This window comes from Anser anser (genome assembly GCF_964211835.1).
Source record: "Anser anser genome assembly, chromosome: 4".
NCBI classification, from domain to species: domain Eukaryota; kingdom Metazoa; phylum Chordata; class Aves; order Anseriformes; family Anatidae; genus Anser; species Anser anser.
The window spans coordinates 40,555,837-40,571,248 of record NC_139724.1 but is presented as its reverse complement, the minus strand read 5'-3'; the positions used below and the strand labels follow the sequence as shown (position 1 = coordinate 40,571,248).

Genomic DNA, 15,412 nt, shown 5'->3' with positions numbered 1-15,412 from the left:
TAATGTCTATATTGAAACCTGGGGGGAAAGCTAATTACAGACCCCCCAGTGATTCCTTCTCTTGAAGGAAAAAAAAATGCATGAAGATATTGGTTGCCAATGTACATTGATGTTCCTAAGCAAAAATTAATGGAGAGCAAATCACATCTCCTTCATTAGCCTATATTAGGACTGTTTTTCAGGGAATGGTTTTAACTGAATGACAGAGCTGACTGTTTTCTTACTCAAGTAGTTTTGAAGTTTACAAAACATCAGACTGGAAAGCTGAGATAACATATTTAATAGCTACATTAGAAAGTCTCTTTGCAAAGGGCATTACAAAGGGAGTTAGCTGTGGAGCCACCCTGCATTAAGCTTTTCCTACTGTTTCTGGGTCTTAAATGCACTCATCCATCTCATGACTGAAGTTGGCAATAATAAAACTATCTGTGTAGACCCAGGGAAATTAGAAATTGGAAGCACTGACACTTGACCAGATCAGTGAAATGTTTGAGTCTGTCTGCTGATAGTCCCGAATAACACTCTGTAGGAAAAAGGTAAATTTTCTTCATTTTATTTGTCTACTTTACTTTTAATTACAAACAAAATAAATCACTGTTTTTGCATTGCCATGCAATAACTGGTGAACTAAATATACATTAAAAGCATTTGGTGTAACACTGAGCTGCAATATCTCTGCGGTTTCTGTAGTGGTTCTTTTTCCTGGGGTGTACAATCCACAGTCATTCAGACCTTACCTCCTCATTCTTCACTGTTCTTATAACATAAAATTGCAGCAGCTTTATATTCTGTGGTGCATTTAATTCCATCTGGGACAAATGAAAAATGACTTGAAAAGAATTTCCTTCCAGAGAGAGTTTGTTGGCAATTTGAAATTTAATGTCTTTGTAGAGCTTCTAAAGGTTGCTTTTTGAGTGTTAACATCATATAAGGAGGAGGAAGTCCTGCATTTCAGAGGTTATAAAAGAAATCCATGATTAAATTAACCTGAATTTAGGAAAAGTGTTGAGGGCTTGTGAGTTGTATGTCTGTAGAAAATTATTTCTAATTTATACAGTGTGTTTCCACATACTGTAATATATTAATCCTACATAAGTACTTTTTTTTTTTTTCCTTGGAGGGGTTAATGCTGAGTGTTTTGTCCTACAAGTCTTCCTAAACTTGGTAGTTTAAAGATGTGGTAATAAACAAAACATTATTTCAAAATTGACTCGGCATGCAAAGTATTATTATAATTTGTTTTTCAGAGATCTCTGAATATTCAGCTTTTTTCCCCTGCTGGAAAATGTCCAGTGTTTCCACAGCTGTTTAAGATTTCTTCATCTGCAAGGTGCAACTTGGTAAATCTGCTGCCTAAATTTTCCCACATAGGTTCAGTTACCAAGTATTATTATTTTTTGAAATCCTGATCATTCTGACAATGGAAATGTTTTTTGTTTTTCTTATATACATCTGTATTCTACAGAAAATTTATAATCAAATTTGTACATTTGTGAAAAATGCTGGGATGGCACAATCTGAAATAGGGTTATAAAGCTGTATTCTCCTTGAGCTAAATGGGATAGACTTTATTTTTGCAAATAGATATAATTGAATGTTTACAAGCAGAGACAGAATGGATACTGAAGAACAGCATGGCTTTTTGGCCTTTTTTTGTAAGGTTTTTGGTGACTGGTTCCAATTACTGCCTCCTGATAAGATCATAGTTTGTATTGGTTGTCAATATATGTAAATAAATCAGGATCATTTGCATAATTATGAATTCTATTTCCCTTATAACTTTAACTGTTTTGGCTCCCTGAAAATAAATTTTAAATAACAAATGCTTTTCTACAAGATAAGAGATCTGTTCAAGGAAAAATGCCTTTTTAGATCTGTAGATGGTTGTCCTAAGTGCTACCAGGCATACCGGTAAAAGTATTTATTCACAAACAGATCACTGGGAAGGAACAGCTTGTTGCTACCTCTAAATTTAAGGAATGCTGTGTCGTATGCCTTGCATTAGGCTGACTTCTGCTGTAAGCCACTCTTTTTTGGTAGATCTGGTGAGTGAAAAGAACAAGTTGCTTCTTGCGACAAAGATTGAGAAATACAGAAATAAATTGCGTTACTGCAGCACTGGATTGTTGCTTCTCAGATAAAAATCTGTGTTTTTTCTCCAGAATAACATAATTTTCTTTCATCTGAAAGATTAGGGAAAAATACCTGAGACTGATGGAAGTGCCCATATTTTACATGTTATTGAAAGAAGTCATTGTGTTAGCAATAGGCTACTTAGAGTATTTCTGAATCAAAAGTGTTCCACGAGGAGTTATGAGAGAAAGTGTAGAAAATCATGATGTGTATGACTGAGGAAAATTTTCATGTGAAACACAGTGAGAAGATAAACTTTCTTCCCAGAGAATACATTTCAGTATGAAAAGACATGATGGGTTTTCTAGAAGCCTCTAAGTAAAATTCTCCATGCTTATTACCTGCAGATTTATTACATCCACTCTTAGTGGATTTTTTTAACTATGGTGAAACAAGTTAAATTTTGGAGGGAGAGATTACAGAAGCAAGATATAACCAGATCATGTCATCTTGATTGGTTTTGAGTACTATGGGAGTAACTGCAATAATCTTAAGTTATAGTTAATGAAACGTGATGGAGCAATAAAAGGGTAATGCTTTAAAAATAAATAAAGCACGATTCTCTAGATCCTTTCATTTAAAGAGCAGCAACTCCATGTGGGGAAAATAATCTCATCAAAATGTTTGGGGGTGCTCTTCAGGTGAGTGGCTAGTACCAGCAGCATGTTACCTGGCCCTGCATCTGTGTGCTCGGCCCCCAGCTGCCTGGTGATTCTTTTCAAAGTCCAGAGAAATCCTTTGGTTTGATGAATGTGAAAATAAGGTAGTATGGAATTACATTTCTTTTTATTCAACAGGTCTTGTGTGTATAGTTTATCTACAGAAATGTACTTTAACTTAAATCTAGTATTAGGTAATATCTTCGTGTTGAATATCCTGCTTTGTTATTGTTCACATCTGTCTTTTTCAGGGTATTGCGCATTTCGATGTAAGCTTCCTTTTGTTGTTTCTTCGATCACATGAAAGGATCAGTTTGTGCATATTTCTTCCGTTTGATCTGAAGTTGGTTGTACAGTCAAATTTGAGGATACTGAGGGTTTTGCTGGTTTGGCAGTGCTTTAGGTTGTTTCAATACAGTGATGATAGTTTAGTGTGTATTTTGCTTGAAAAACTATATATCTGCAAATAATTAATAAGCATATCTTCAGCTCTTGAAGATGACTAATATTTTCCAATAATAGCAGTGGCAGATAAAGCAACTCTTATGTGGATGGGATATTAGTTAAAGTAGAAGCTTGCTGTTTTCACAGGTGGCAACTATATTGCTGAACCTTTTCTGGAAATTACATATGCATAAATTTAAGTACACCAGGGAGGATAGTTGGTTTGTCAGTACTTCTGAATGTGTCCTCCATGGTAAGGACAACAGAGGACATATGCTTATGACAGGAAGGCATTTTGTAGTGGAAGAATTCAATTTGCTTGGTATCTCTTTGCTTGGTATATACATCAGGTGATTCATAACAAATTTTATGACAAGTATAGCTACTGGCTTCTCTACTTAAAAAAAAAAAATACAGCTCATTAATCAATATTCATTTTTTAATATAAAAGCATTATTATTTTTAGGCATCTAAAGGCCATGAATACCCAAGAGTCAACATATATTATTAAAGCTGTTGAGTATCGCAGTCATTCATTTGTTTCACTTTAAAGGCTGACACACAAAAAAATTTCCACTGGAATAACTGAATCAGAATTCAGTGTGCCTGTTTGCAACAACAGAACACCCTAATAATAAAGTGCAAGGGTATGTAATAGAAACGAATGAAGTGTAAAATAAAATAATAGAAGAACATGACAAGCTAAATGCTTTCTGCAATGCAGTGTTCTTGGAAGGGAGTACATCACCAAAAATAAAATTACCTTTATGTTTGCTGATTTCCGATGAGATATTTCTGCCTTGTCATTTACCTGTTCGAAAAATATTTTGTTGTTTACCTGGTTTAGCATATCCCCGTGTCTCAAGTTCAAAGTTTAGTAGCCATGGTAGCTGACATGGAATAGATCTTACCTCAAATATGCAGTAGATCAGGACTAAGTATTTCATGTTCCATCTTTTCATGTATGAGCTGTATTATCTGCAGTGTATTTATGCAGTTTCAATGTAGAGGCATAAAGTCCCTCTGAACCTGTACTCCAGAAGTGCAGCATTGTGCTGCGTTCAGGGAGGAGCCGAGGTCTGCAGAGATGAGACCCTGTGGTCTCAAACAACAGGCTGAGAAATAACAAACTGCTATGTAAGTTGGAAAATACTGACAACCTCAGTTTTGCTTTACTAGTTTTGAGGTCGCTACTTTCTCTATTCCCAGTTAAATTCTGATTAACCTGCACAATTAGTCAGCAGTTCAGGAAGCGAGATGGTCTTAAGCGAACAGAACGTGCCTTGAAGCCCTTCCCACATTCTTTGTGCTGCTTCTTCCAGGGCAGTTACTGATGGCACGAGGACCACCACTTCCAATGGAAAACTTTGCACTTCCAGTCTTTTTCAGTCCCAGAGCAATGCTGAACATAACATATCTGCTATTCATGGGGCCACATTCACCCTTCTTGGCAGGCCAGCACACCTCCCTATTACAGACAGATGTGAGCACTGCCAAAGCAGTGGGCTGGCTATCTGGAAGGTGCAGAGGCAAGAGGGAGATTTCAGAGGTTTCCCACACTTAGCACATAAGATCCTCTAAGAATGAGCAATGGTTCAGATTAGTTCTGATGAAAACTAAGTTTGTGTGCCATCCACAGCAATTTTCTCATCCTTCTCCCTCACCTCTGTGCCTGGGCCTGTGGTAGTGGGGATTCCTTTCCTGATAGCCACAGGTGGTCAGCTTACAAGCCTGAGATTTGATTACCCATATCATTGGCTTAGCTTGCATAGCTGCAAATGCTATTAAAGGTAATAAAATTATCCAACCCTTGCATCACTATGCTGTGGGCAAAGGATATTGTTCTCAGCAATCACCATTTATGTCTACCCATTTAACCCTGGTGAAGCTATGCTAATGGCTTTCTATGACATTTTCGAAAGGACAGCCATTAGATCAAATGAGCAGATATCCACCTAGCAAAATGTAGCATTCAAATATTTATGAAGAAATGAAATTACCAAGTTTGTCATCAATGACATTGGTAAACAAGGCTGCTCAGGGCTTAGATGCAGAAACAGATCTCCGGCTCTTTCTTTTTCCCAGCTTCATTCGCTGCAGTGGGCTGCAATATGGGCTGCTGCTGTCGTCGTTGGACAGGAAGGGCCGTAGGGTTTCTAAGGCTTTAAGGAGGTAGAAAACTAAAATGAAATTACAAACAGAATTACAAAATTCTTGGCTACATAATATAGGCAAGAAAGTTAGCCATTTTGCTGCTTTAATTATGAGGAGTACTATGGAAAAAGGGCTTTAAGATCTATTTTGCAGACCACTCACCTTAGTGCTGGGATATTGTAGTGGTTCTGTGAGGGGTGCACATCTCCATGGGGGCAAGGTGCAATGTCCCTGTCATCTCATTGTCAGGAACTGTTACCTGCTATCTGGTTTTGCTTATTGCCTTTGAATAAAAATTGTTTTCTACAGTTTTGTTTAGTTTCCAAGGGACAAAATGCTCAAGCCATTCCATAAGTGATGCTTCTTCTCTTCCTCCCTAACTGAACAAAGTAGAGATGATCTCTTAAATCATACCTGCAAGTTGCGGTTTTCATACTATTTATTCCATGCTGTCTGCAAAACCTAACATACTGTGCATTGTTGTCAAATACTAAATGATTATTGTATATTACAGAGTAGTGTTTTAGATCAACAAAGATTTGCTATTGTATATTAGCACAGATAAATGAAATATTTAAGAACAAACAAGCAGCGTGAATAACAATCTCTTTGACCTTACTTAAAAATCTAATTTTAACTATATTAGGCAGCCAGGATTATGGTTTGATTTAGGGTCTCATCCTGCAAACATTTATTCATTTGACTTCAGCAATAACAACAAAAAACCTTTCAGTCATTACTTAATCCTTAACTAACACTGGCAATCCTACTAGGATCAGATTGTATTCATAGAAACTTGAGTTAATGCTGCAGTGAAAGTTTTCAGAAATGACATTTAAAGCCTTAGCAGGGTAAGTAAAGAAAATAATTATTGCTATATGAGTTTATATTTTTTTAAAATACGGAGAGAATGTAAATATAATGCCATAAAATAAGGCTATTAACACTGTGACTTATAAGTGTATGTGATAATGTAATTAGAAGATTAAAGAGAAGATCTCATCTTGTAAATACTTAAGTGAATAATCTTTGCTCGTGAATCCTTGTTCTGCACGTGAACAGGAATGGGCATTTCATTAAGCGTTGCTTATGGGAATTAGAAGGATCAGACCTTCAGTGATGTGTAATGAGTTCCCATTCGTTATGTAATGTCACTCCAATATTTTTTATCTGTTTTTTTCCTGATGATCTGGTTAGTTCCCAAAACAAGTGAGCTGGAAATCAGTCCAATTCCAAAATACAATGCAAATTGACTTCAATTAGAAGGTAGTGTGGCATTAGTCTTGGTTGTAGTATCAAGTTGAACATTGCATGCTGTTGAAAAGCAACTGATTCATGATCCGTGGGAAATGATTCCACCCCACCGGCTGTTCTAACGTACAGCTTTACTGACAATAAAGTATAAATCTACTGTCTACTAGCCTGCTCGGTTTTATATCTACTTTTTCTAACAACTAGAGAGAGTTCTTATTGAGGATTACGCTTTCCATTCATTTCTAATTTTCAAATCTTGGCATTTTAATTTGAGCCTTCTCTATGAACAAGTAGTGAAAAGAGTGTAGTATCTCCTACTATTCCAACCTATGAATCTGACTTATTCAGTAACTTTGGTCATCTTTGAAGGCAACAGGAGTAAGGAAAGGGTGAAGGGTGATTTTTCTTTTCCCTGAAATCTTGGGATTAAGGAAAAATCCAAATTAACTTGTTCAGCATGCAAACGTACTTCTGTGTTTGCTAAATCATAAGGAAAGTTATCAAAATTAGTATGTTTCTTCAGCTCTATAAGGCAAAAACAATTTGAAGGTTTTTCATGCTTTGTGTTGTTGTAAGCTTTGAATCTGGATTTTTCGTTCCATTGCATGGGTTCAGTGTTAGAGAAACTCAGTTTAATTCTGGTGTTGTAAAATGATGATGAATTATCAGATTTAGATTTTAGCTTTGTGGAACAGTTAACTTTGTTCTTCAGAAAACGACAGTCAAACCTTCTCCCCTCAGCTTGTTCCCACAGTCTTTAGCCTTGCTGAATTAAAATATTTGTGGGCTATTTATGTGGATCAAATATGTGAAGGTCTAGTTTCAGTGTAGGGTTTCATCATTTGCTACATGTTTATGCCTAAATCTTTTAGGTTTTAATTACTGCACTGAAGTTACATCTAAATTCAGAGTGTAATGCTGGCTTTGATTCACAACTTCTGTGAAGATGTATTTAGTGGAATTGAAACTTAATGGCTGACTACAGCCACATACCTATTTACAAATAAACCAAATCTTCAAAGAGAACTAGTTTTGTACATACATGCCCATACTGAACTTGTCCAATAATATTTGATAGGTGTATTGTGTTATAGTTCAGTTTTTCTTTCTGGATGACTGCAGCCACGGGAGACGGCTCTTTCACTGGGCTGTGTTAGCGCATTGATAACTTGACAGGTAGTGTGGTCCTTGGCTGCTGGGTTCCCTGGTCCTCTCTGCTGGAACATGAGGTATGGTCCTGAGCATTTACAGTGTGTGCACAAAGATTACTCAGTGCATATAGCCATTAATGTAGATGAAAACAAAACAAGAAAACTCACCCTTTTCTACCTTTCAGCCCGTTTTGGTCTGTTCCCTAATGATTTCACTGCTCATAATATAATTTAAAATACCACAGGAAAACATTAGGGGGATCATATCACCGGCTAAGTGAAGTGAACTTGCAGTGTGCGTGCATGTAAAATATATTTGGGGGTGAAGAGATGAGCTTATTCCAGTTCCAGCTTGTGCTGATTTCCTCTGAGTTGTGATGATGATGGATCTTAATCCCCCAGGTTCATGTGGAGTCACTTCTGGGGAGCTGCAGTGACATCATGGCTCTTTAGATGAGAGAAGAACAGAAGAACTTAGAGTGTATTCAAAACTGTGGCAAATTAAAATTTCTGCTTTGGATGACCTGCTTGTTATCACTTATAACTTTGTTACTAATATTATGGTTATCAAATCTTGTGATGATGAAATGTCTCTCTCCTGCATATGAAATAGTGTTTTACAGTTTGAAACAGTGCAAATGGTCATCTGGTGCAATTAAACCTTTTCATTATAGTGGTATTCAACATTTCTTCATGTTTAGTACCACTTCTATTTCACTGATCAGATGATGAGTTAGAAATATTGCACGCTTTCAACATCAGTCGCACATGTGGAATTAGGAAGCATAATAATTAGACACAGCTTCTCATGTTAAATGTGTGACAATATCACATGCCAGCATCATCGGAGACTTAAAAGGTCACTAAATTTTGTATGTATTTCCATTAAGTATGAAGAGTGCTATTCTTTCTTGCATAAATGCAAGAGAAGGTATATTTCTATACTCCAACCCTAAGCTTTAAAAGGTATAGTTAGTGCCAATTCCTTAATTAATGGTATTTAACTCATTGTTTACATGTGATAAGTATTTTTTAGCTAGGATATAGCAGATAAACTGGAGAATGCTTGAGGTTACGTCTGAGCTATAATTAAATCTTATGTGCAAATTACTTGTTTTTTTTTCTGTATACTGTGGTTTTCACTTTTCCAGCAAACTATATGCAATCCCATAGATGTATATGCTTTTATCATTATATTGAAAAAGGTTGTGAAATCAATACTTACTTTTAGGAAGTGCAACAATTAAGGTGTGCCATGAGAAGATACAGCGTGTAATTACAAAACCATGATTATGGAATTTTCCAGTGACCAACAAAGATAAACCAGAATATCACTTATAGTGGGTAAATATTAATGTTTGGAAAAGTAAAAGTTTTTTAAAAAGGTTTATTACAATATTCATTATTATATTGAAATCTGTTCTATAGTTCTTACACAGTGCAGGAAGAAGGAAGAAACAAAACAGGGTGAAGAAAGTGCATCTCCTGAAAAGACACCTTTTCTGCCAAGTGTCCTTCATCATCTCTCTGCCATGCTGTCCTCTACATTCACCCTGCAGGAGAGCTCTGTACGAAAAATTGGTTGTGTTTTCATGCCTGTCTCTTACAAAAATAGTAGAAGGTTCTGTCTTCAAATTCAAGAATTTCCCACAAATCTAGAAAGTTACCAGGATATGAGGAAAGGAAAAAAGTCACAAGTGAAAAAATTGACTGCACTAGCTCTTGGTAACCTCCAATAGTTCTTTTCTAGTCATTCTTGGATTTTCTTTAGGAACAAAAACTTGCACATAAAAGGTCAGATACTTTATCTGTTGAGATCAATGGCAGGCTGTCCACTTACTTCAGTAAACAGTGAATCTTGTCCAAGATTTCCACAGCTGAGAATGGCATAAAAATATAGTAACTGTTGTAGCTAGCTCTCCCAGACTGGGAGAGACAGGGAACATCTTGGTAAAAGCATCGCTCTTTGTAGCAAAAAAAAAATGAACTAATTGTAGGAAAGCAGTCCAGAAGAGGAGGCTTCTTGGGGATTAGTTATTATTTATCTTAGAGATGAAGAAATCCAGAGTTAATTATGGTTGGTCGATAAAAGTGAAGAACGGCCTCTGCATGAACTATGTATGAAGAACACATTTCTTGAACAAGTCATCTTGCTTGTTATGCCGTTGCTGCTAATGAATCACAGGAGTGCGTTGTTACAGGAATGTGCCACAATTTCTATTCCTTCTGGTTGCAGAAGGGAGGATAGTATTTCATACTGGGTCTTCATCGTGGGTCTGCATTGATGAAACGTACTGCAGGGAGGTACAGAGCAGTTCTGAGGCAGGGAAGCATCTACCTTGATTTAAAGCCAAAGGGTATGTGTATATGCACAGACTTGTACCAAATACTGACATTTATTTTACTCCTTATCAAGATTTATTTTTCACTCATATAAATATTGGCCTACAGCTTAGTCATAGTCAATATTCACCTATTGAATCAGGAATTTTTTAATGGCTAGAAAAGGAAATAATATGGCTTCTTAAAACACTAGCAAGGACTGTGTATCGAATCAGAATGGCATCGGTACTTGCCAAACTGTAATTTCCCATTACAGTGCTTCTGGTACATTAAATTTCATATATGCCGTGTATCCCAAATTGTAATTTTTTAATAATGTCTCTGTGTTGACATATTTCATTTAACTTTTGTCTCTGATGAATCTGTGGATATTGTGAGAAGGATCTTTGCTAACAGGAGAGATACACAGTCTGGTCTCAAAAAGATTTTTGTTTGGTTTTGTTGATCCCTTAGCCTAAAAAGAGTTCAGAATGAAAATATATGGTTCCTTTTTATAAATGCAAAAACATAATAATTACATACCCAATTATTTAGTAAAGATTAGGCTTAAAAAAATCTTTTGTCTTATAGTTTGTCAAAAAAGCTGTAAGAGGAAATATGATCAAGAGCATTCATAATTTGAAAGTGACTGAACATTGAATGCTTTGATTTATAATTGATGCTTCAGATATATTATAAGTGTGAAAACTTCAGATAACTATGGTAGTTTACACAGAGACATAAAGGACTGTGCACTAAAAGTTCTATTTTAAAGGACCTGATCCTGTCAAAGCATCCACATGCAAGAAATATTACGTCTAAATATTGAGTTCTATTTCATACTACAGTTGAAATACTGAGGATAACACAGTTTCTTGGGAAAGTCACTTTTCTAAAGAAAGCTTGTTATATTTCATAATTAAACAATAGATCCCATTCCTTAGAGCTAGATCTGCAACAAAGGAGATCCCATTTGTCACTCAGTGCACCCCTGTGAACTTACTGACAGTAATTGTTCCATGGGTGTATGACACAATACTCGATGCCAAATTTTTATAAGATTTCTGGTGTTTGTACTGGCATTTCACTTTTTGCTATCTTCAGGAAATGCATATCTGTAAATGGAAGCAAATGAACAATTTTTTTTAGAGAGAAGTAGGTTAACAAATGAGAACAGAGGCTTCAAAGACTGTTGAATCCTTGGCAAAGGTGGGAGATGGGACCACTGGTGCACCTACAAAGAGCCAGCTGGGAAATGAGGTCTCCTGGTAGAAAAGTTTGGAAAGATGTAACAAGCTGCACATAAAGATGCAACAAGTTGACCAGCACAGCCTGTGTTTCGGAGAGAGCTGCAGGCAGAGCTATGCCAGCTCCAAAGGGCAGGCTGGTGTTCGTTGCTGAAAACTCCACATTCAGTGCTGGCTGCTACCGGAGCTGGGCACAGCCTGGTATTCTGCAGTCTGTGTTTGTTTTTGAAGATTTCCTCAAAACTTGTATTCAGAGGATGGAAAATCTTCAATAAAAGAAGCATTTTGATTTCTAGTTTAGTTTAAAAGTCAGCCTTTTACAATGTTACTGAAAATGAAGAGCAGATTTCTAATAAAGGAGCTAATTATTATTAAAATTCTAGTGTCAGCAGAACACTTCATCCTCACAGACAGAAATGAAATAGTAGTTCAGATATTTATTCTAAGTTTCCAATAAGTACTTGGCAAAAATTCAATAATGTTCATTAAATACATAAATGGAAATATTAAAAATAAAGATTTTTCCCTCGTGATTTATTATATAGCGTGCTTGAAAGGCAAAGTTGAAGAAAGAAGTCGTTATCTGGCAAAAAAGGTATTACAAAAATGTTAATTAAATTGTATAGTCATAAGTAAGCCAGTGAACAAGAAAAAGGCTTCCCTGCTTAAATTGGAAGCCATATTTGTTCTGGCTGGCTGGTTCAAGATGTGAAAAAGTTTTATTTAAATAAAGCATACAGCGCAATATACTTAGGTACGTTTCTGTTTGGATTATACTAAATCCAAAAACTAAAGCAAACGAGTAAAAGATTCTTTAGAAAACCCCATTAAGAGGCCTGTCATAATTAAGAAGTTGGAAACAAATAGAGGCAGGTATTTTCAAATACATCTGAAGCATAACTGACCTTACAGGTTGATGACACAAGAGGTTAGAAAGTGCACGAGGAGCTGTGTCCCTCTGGAGAGATAGGGAGGAATAGGAGGAGCCAGCCTTGCTCCTGAAGGGTACAGGCCATGAGTTACCAGGAGTCTTTAGGGGAATTTGGTCCCCCTGCTTTGGGTGCATGAGGCTTTTGCACTCTGCACATCTGTGGCTGGGCTCGAAGCCAGAAATTTTTGTTATTAGTGCTTGAAAAATAGTTTATGTATTTTATTTTGTCCTGTGTAATCCTAGACTCTGAGAGCTGTATTTCTTCTGTGCTTTGAATGCTTTGAGTATAACTTGCATTGTTGGGCATGGGAGCATTTTAGGTTCGCATAAAAAAATATTAAAAAAAAAAATTAATTTCTGCAGTTCACAATTAAAATATATACCTCTCTTAAAAGACCACTCCCATCAATGTATCAGTAGTCTAAATTGTTTTTGAATACAACTGCAATGCCCACCCCAACCCTGAATTCCTTAATTCAATGCAGCTTCTGAGTAGCACAGAGCTCTGCTTTAGGGGGGAAGGAAAACCCTCTTTATTTTGTACTTCAGAATGATTGTTTACTTTTAAACTTATATTAAAAGGACTCTTCAGAAGGGTTTTCATCTGCTTCTAGACACCTGGATAACATTAAGAACAGTTTACAGAAGAGTTTTGCCTGGAAATAAAGAACTGTGAGAATTTAGTCAAATATTTTACCAGCCTTGTGTGGATAGTTCAGCTGCACAGATTAATGTTCCTCAGTAGGATTAGGGTTGTTGTCTCTAAGAAGATATGCAGCTTTCCTTCTAAAACATCATAAGGTTTTGTAGCACTTTTTATTAATAAAAGTTCCTCTTCTCTGTTAAAGGTACTGCTTCATACAGCTGCAGCCTTCAAATCAGCAGTGTTTATTGGCAGTGGTTGCTAGTGCCATGGTTTTAATAAAAACAGGATGAGAGGATTGTGTTCTGAAGCATATTTTTTAAGTAAAATTGTATAGGTGTATTCTGCACAGGCTCTTGTTTTCTAAAACTTGACATTTGTAGAAGTGATTTGAATTTTTGGAATGAGTTTACTGATCCGTTCACAAGGACTTCTTGTCTCCTCTAATGTTTGATAAATCTAACATGAAATAACTTTCAACCTTAGGAAACTAGTGCTGTTATTTATTTATTTATTTATTTTCCCATGATGAACTGAGGGACTGTGTAACATTTTTCTTGCTCATTTTTGAATGCCTGTTAGAAAAAAGAGATGAAGAGGTCAACTTCCTCATGTTGTTTCAGCATAACAAAGTAGACAACATCAGGTTTTGATACATACAACTCATACCAATCCTGCCTGTTATATTCCAAAAACAGGGTCCATGGACAAAGCCAAAAATTGGCAGCAGAGTACGTAAAGGCACACTATTCTCTGTGGTAGTGATCACTTGTAAAGCGACAGGTTTGGGGGAGTATTTTGCTTGGCGGAAGAACATTATAATTTATTCTTATTATTATTGAAAATCAGGAAAAACAAAGTTGTTCCTTGGAACAACTTAAGGGTTATTTTAATTTGGGAGGTGATAATGTCTGATTAACTGATGAATGACATTTCCTGTGGTTACTTGAGTCTGTTTCCTCCTGTCTTCCCATCACACGCATGTATTGAGGAATGTTTGTTATAAATAATTTCCAAACAAGGATGAGGAGGAGTAGGGGAGAGGGATATCTGTTTCATAAGCATTTTGAATGTCTTGTAAAGGTGACTTGCGGGGAACGAGCTGTGCTATCCTGGTTAAAACTGAAGGACAGAAGGTCATAGGGACTGAACTCAATTGCATGCAAGTTAACAGAGTTAGATGCATCTGATGCTGTGTGACACAAACTTGGCACTTACCCTTTTTTTTTTATTAGTACAAAACAGAGTTGATGAAGTGTCAAAAATGATTCATAAAATGAAATATGAATAGAAAGGTATTTAAAAACAGCTGTGAAGACCTTTGGAAATTGACTATGACATTTTAAATTCTACTTTGTTTCTGTAGATCAAGATAATAAAATTATATGTGTTTTTAAGTATCACTAGAAAATTAAAATATAAAAAATAGACTACAGCTGCTTTGTGTGGATAGCCAAAATCAAAATATATAGCCAGGCTAAATTTTAAATAAGGTGAGCTCACCTGTTGTTGTTTTCATTTTCTAGGTTGGTTTGATCATATCTCTGTACTACTTAAAGTCTTCTTGGTACCTTAAAAGGGCATCATTCTGCAAACCTTGCTCAAGGCTCGACTGCTTGTGATTATTCATGACTTCCTCAAATAATCTCCATTTTTAAGAGATGCTGCTAATGTTTGCTCCTTTACTTCCCTGGGAGTTGAAGGTATTTTCAAAAACTGTCTAGATAAAACCTAAATGTCAGCTTCTCCAAGGCAGTTAAGTACCAAGTTCAGTGGGAGTTAAGTGACATATACAAGACAGAAACACCTTTGGAGATATGGGCTTAAGTGGCTCTTCATATCTCAAGGAAAAAAAAAAAAGAGAGACAAAGGCCTTATATAATTTGTATTTTATAAACAGATGCTCTTTCAGTATAGTGGTTACAATTCAATGGAGTCTGCTAGAGTCTGCTAGAATTTTGTCTGCGGTTGTAGCACAAAACTGTATATTACTTCCACAAATAATAGTGGTCAAAAGCCGGTGAATCCCTCTCACTGGGTCCCTGGTGATCTCCACTTGGCATGCTATGTTCCTTGTCTGTGTTAGCAGGCAAGGATGGGTTTGGTGTGGAGGGAACTTCTTGTCCTTCCTACCCTCCTGTCTCACCTAGCTATGCCTTAGCAGATATTCTGTGGAAGTATACTACAACCACAGCGAGGAAGGCTTTCTTCTCTGGTAAACAGTCATTTGTCTTGACCCTTTCCCAGCTCCTTTTTGGGGACCTTGTACAGTTGAATACTCCGTCTCTCTCCACAGCAAGAGGACCACAGATCCTTTACCTGTAATGAAAGCTTTTCTGGCCTGGGTCACCCCTTGGTTGTGGTGGTATGTTACACAGCAGGGTCTTGATCCTGAGTATATGAAGCATTCCCTCCTAAATAAAGGTACTGGGATCTAATGTGTCATGGTCCTGACCTATTCTTGCTCAAAGGCC

At 36.5% G+C, this 15,412-nt stretch overlaps 1 protein-coding gene across 10 annotated transcripts in view; it reads left to right on the top strand.

Moving 5' to 3' along the window:
• Window positions 1–15,412, top strand: part of PCDH10 (protocadherin 10) — a 321,360-nt gene that overhangs the window by 118,492 nt on the left and 187,456 nt on the right. The window contains exons 6-7 of one of the 10 annotated variants that reach the window (XR_014583045.1): window positions 9,027–9,139; window positions 9,224–14,641. The exons of 8 other annotated variants lie outside the window; for them this stretch is intronic. The gene's annotated coding sequence lies outside the window, so the exon portion shown is untranslated. One more of the 10 variants, XR_014583046.1, reaches the window with a different exon arrangement.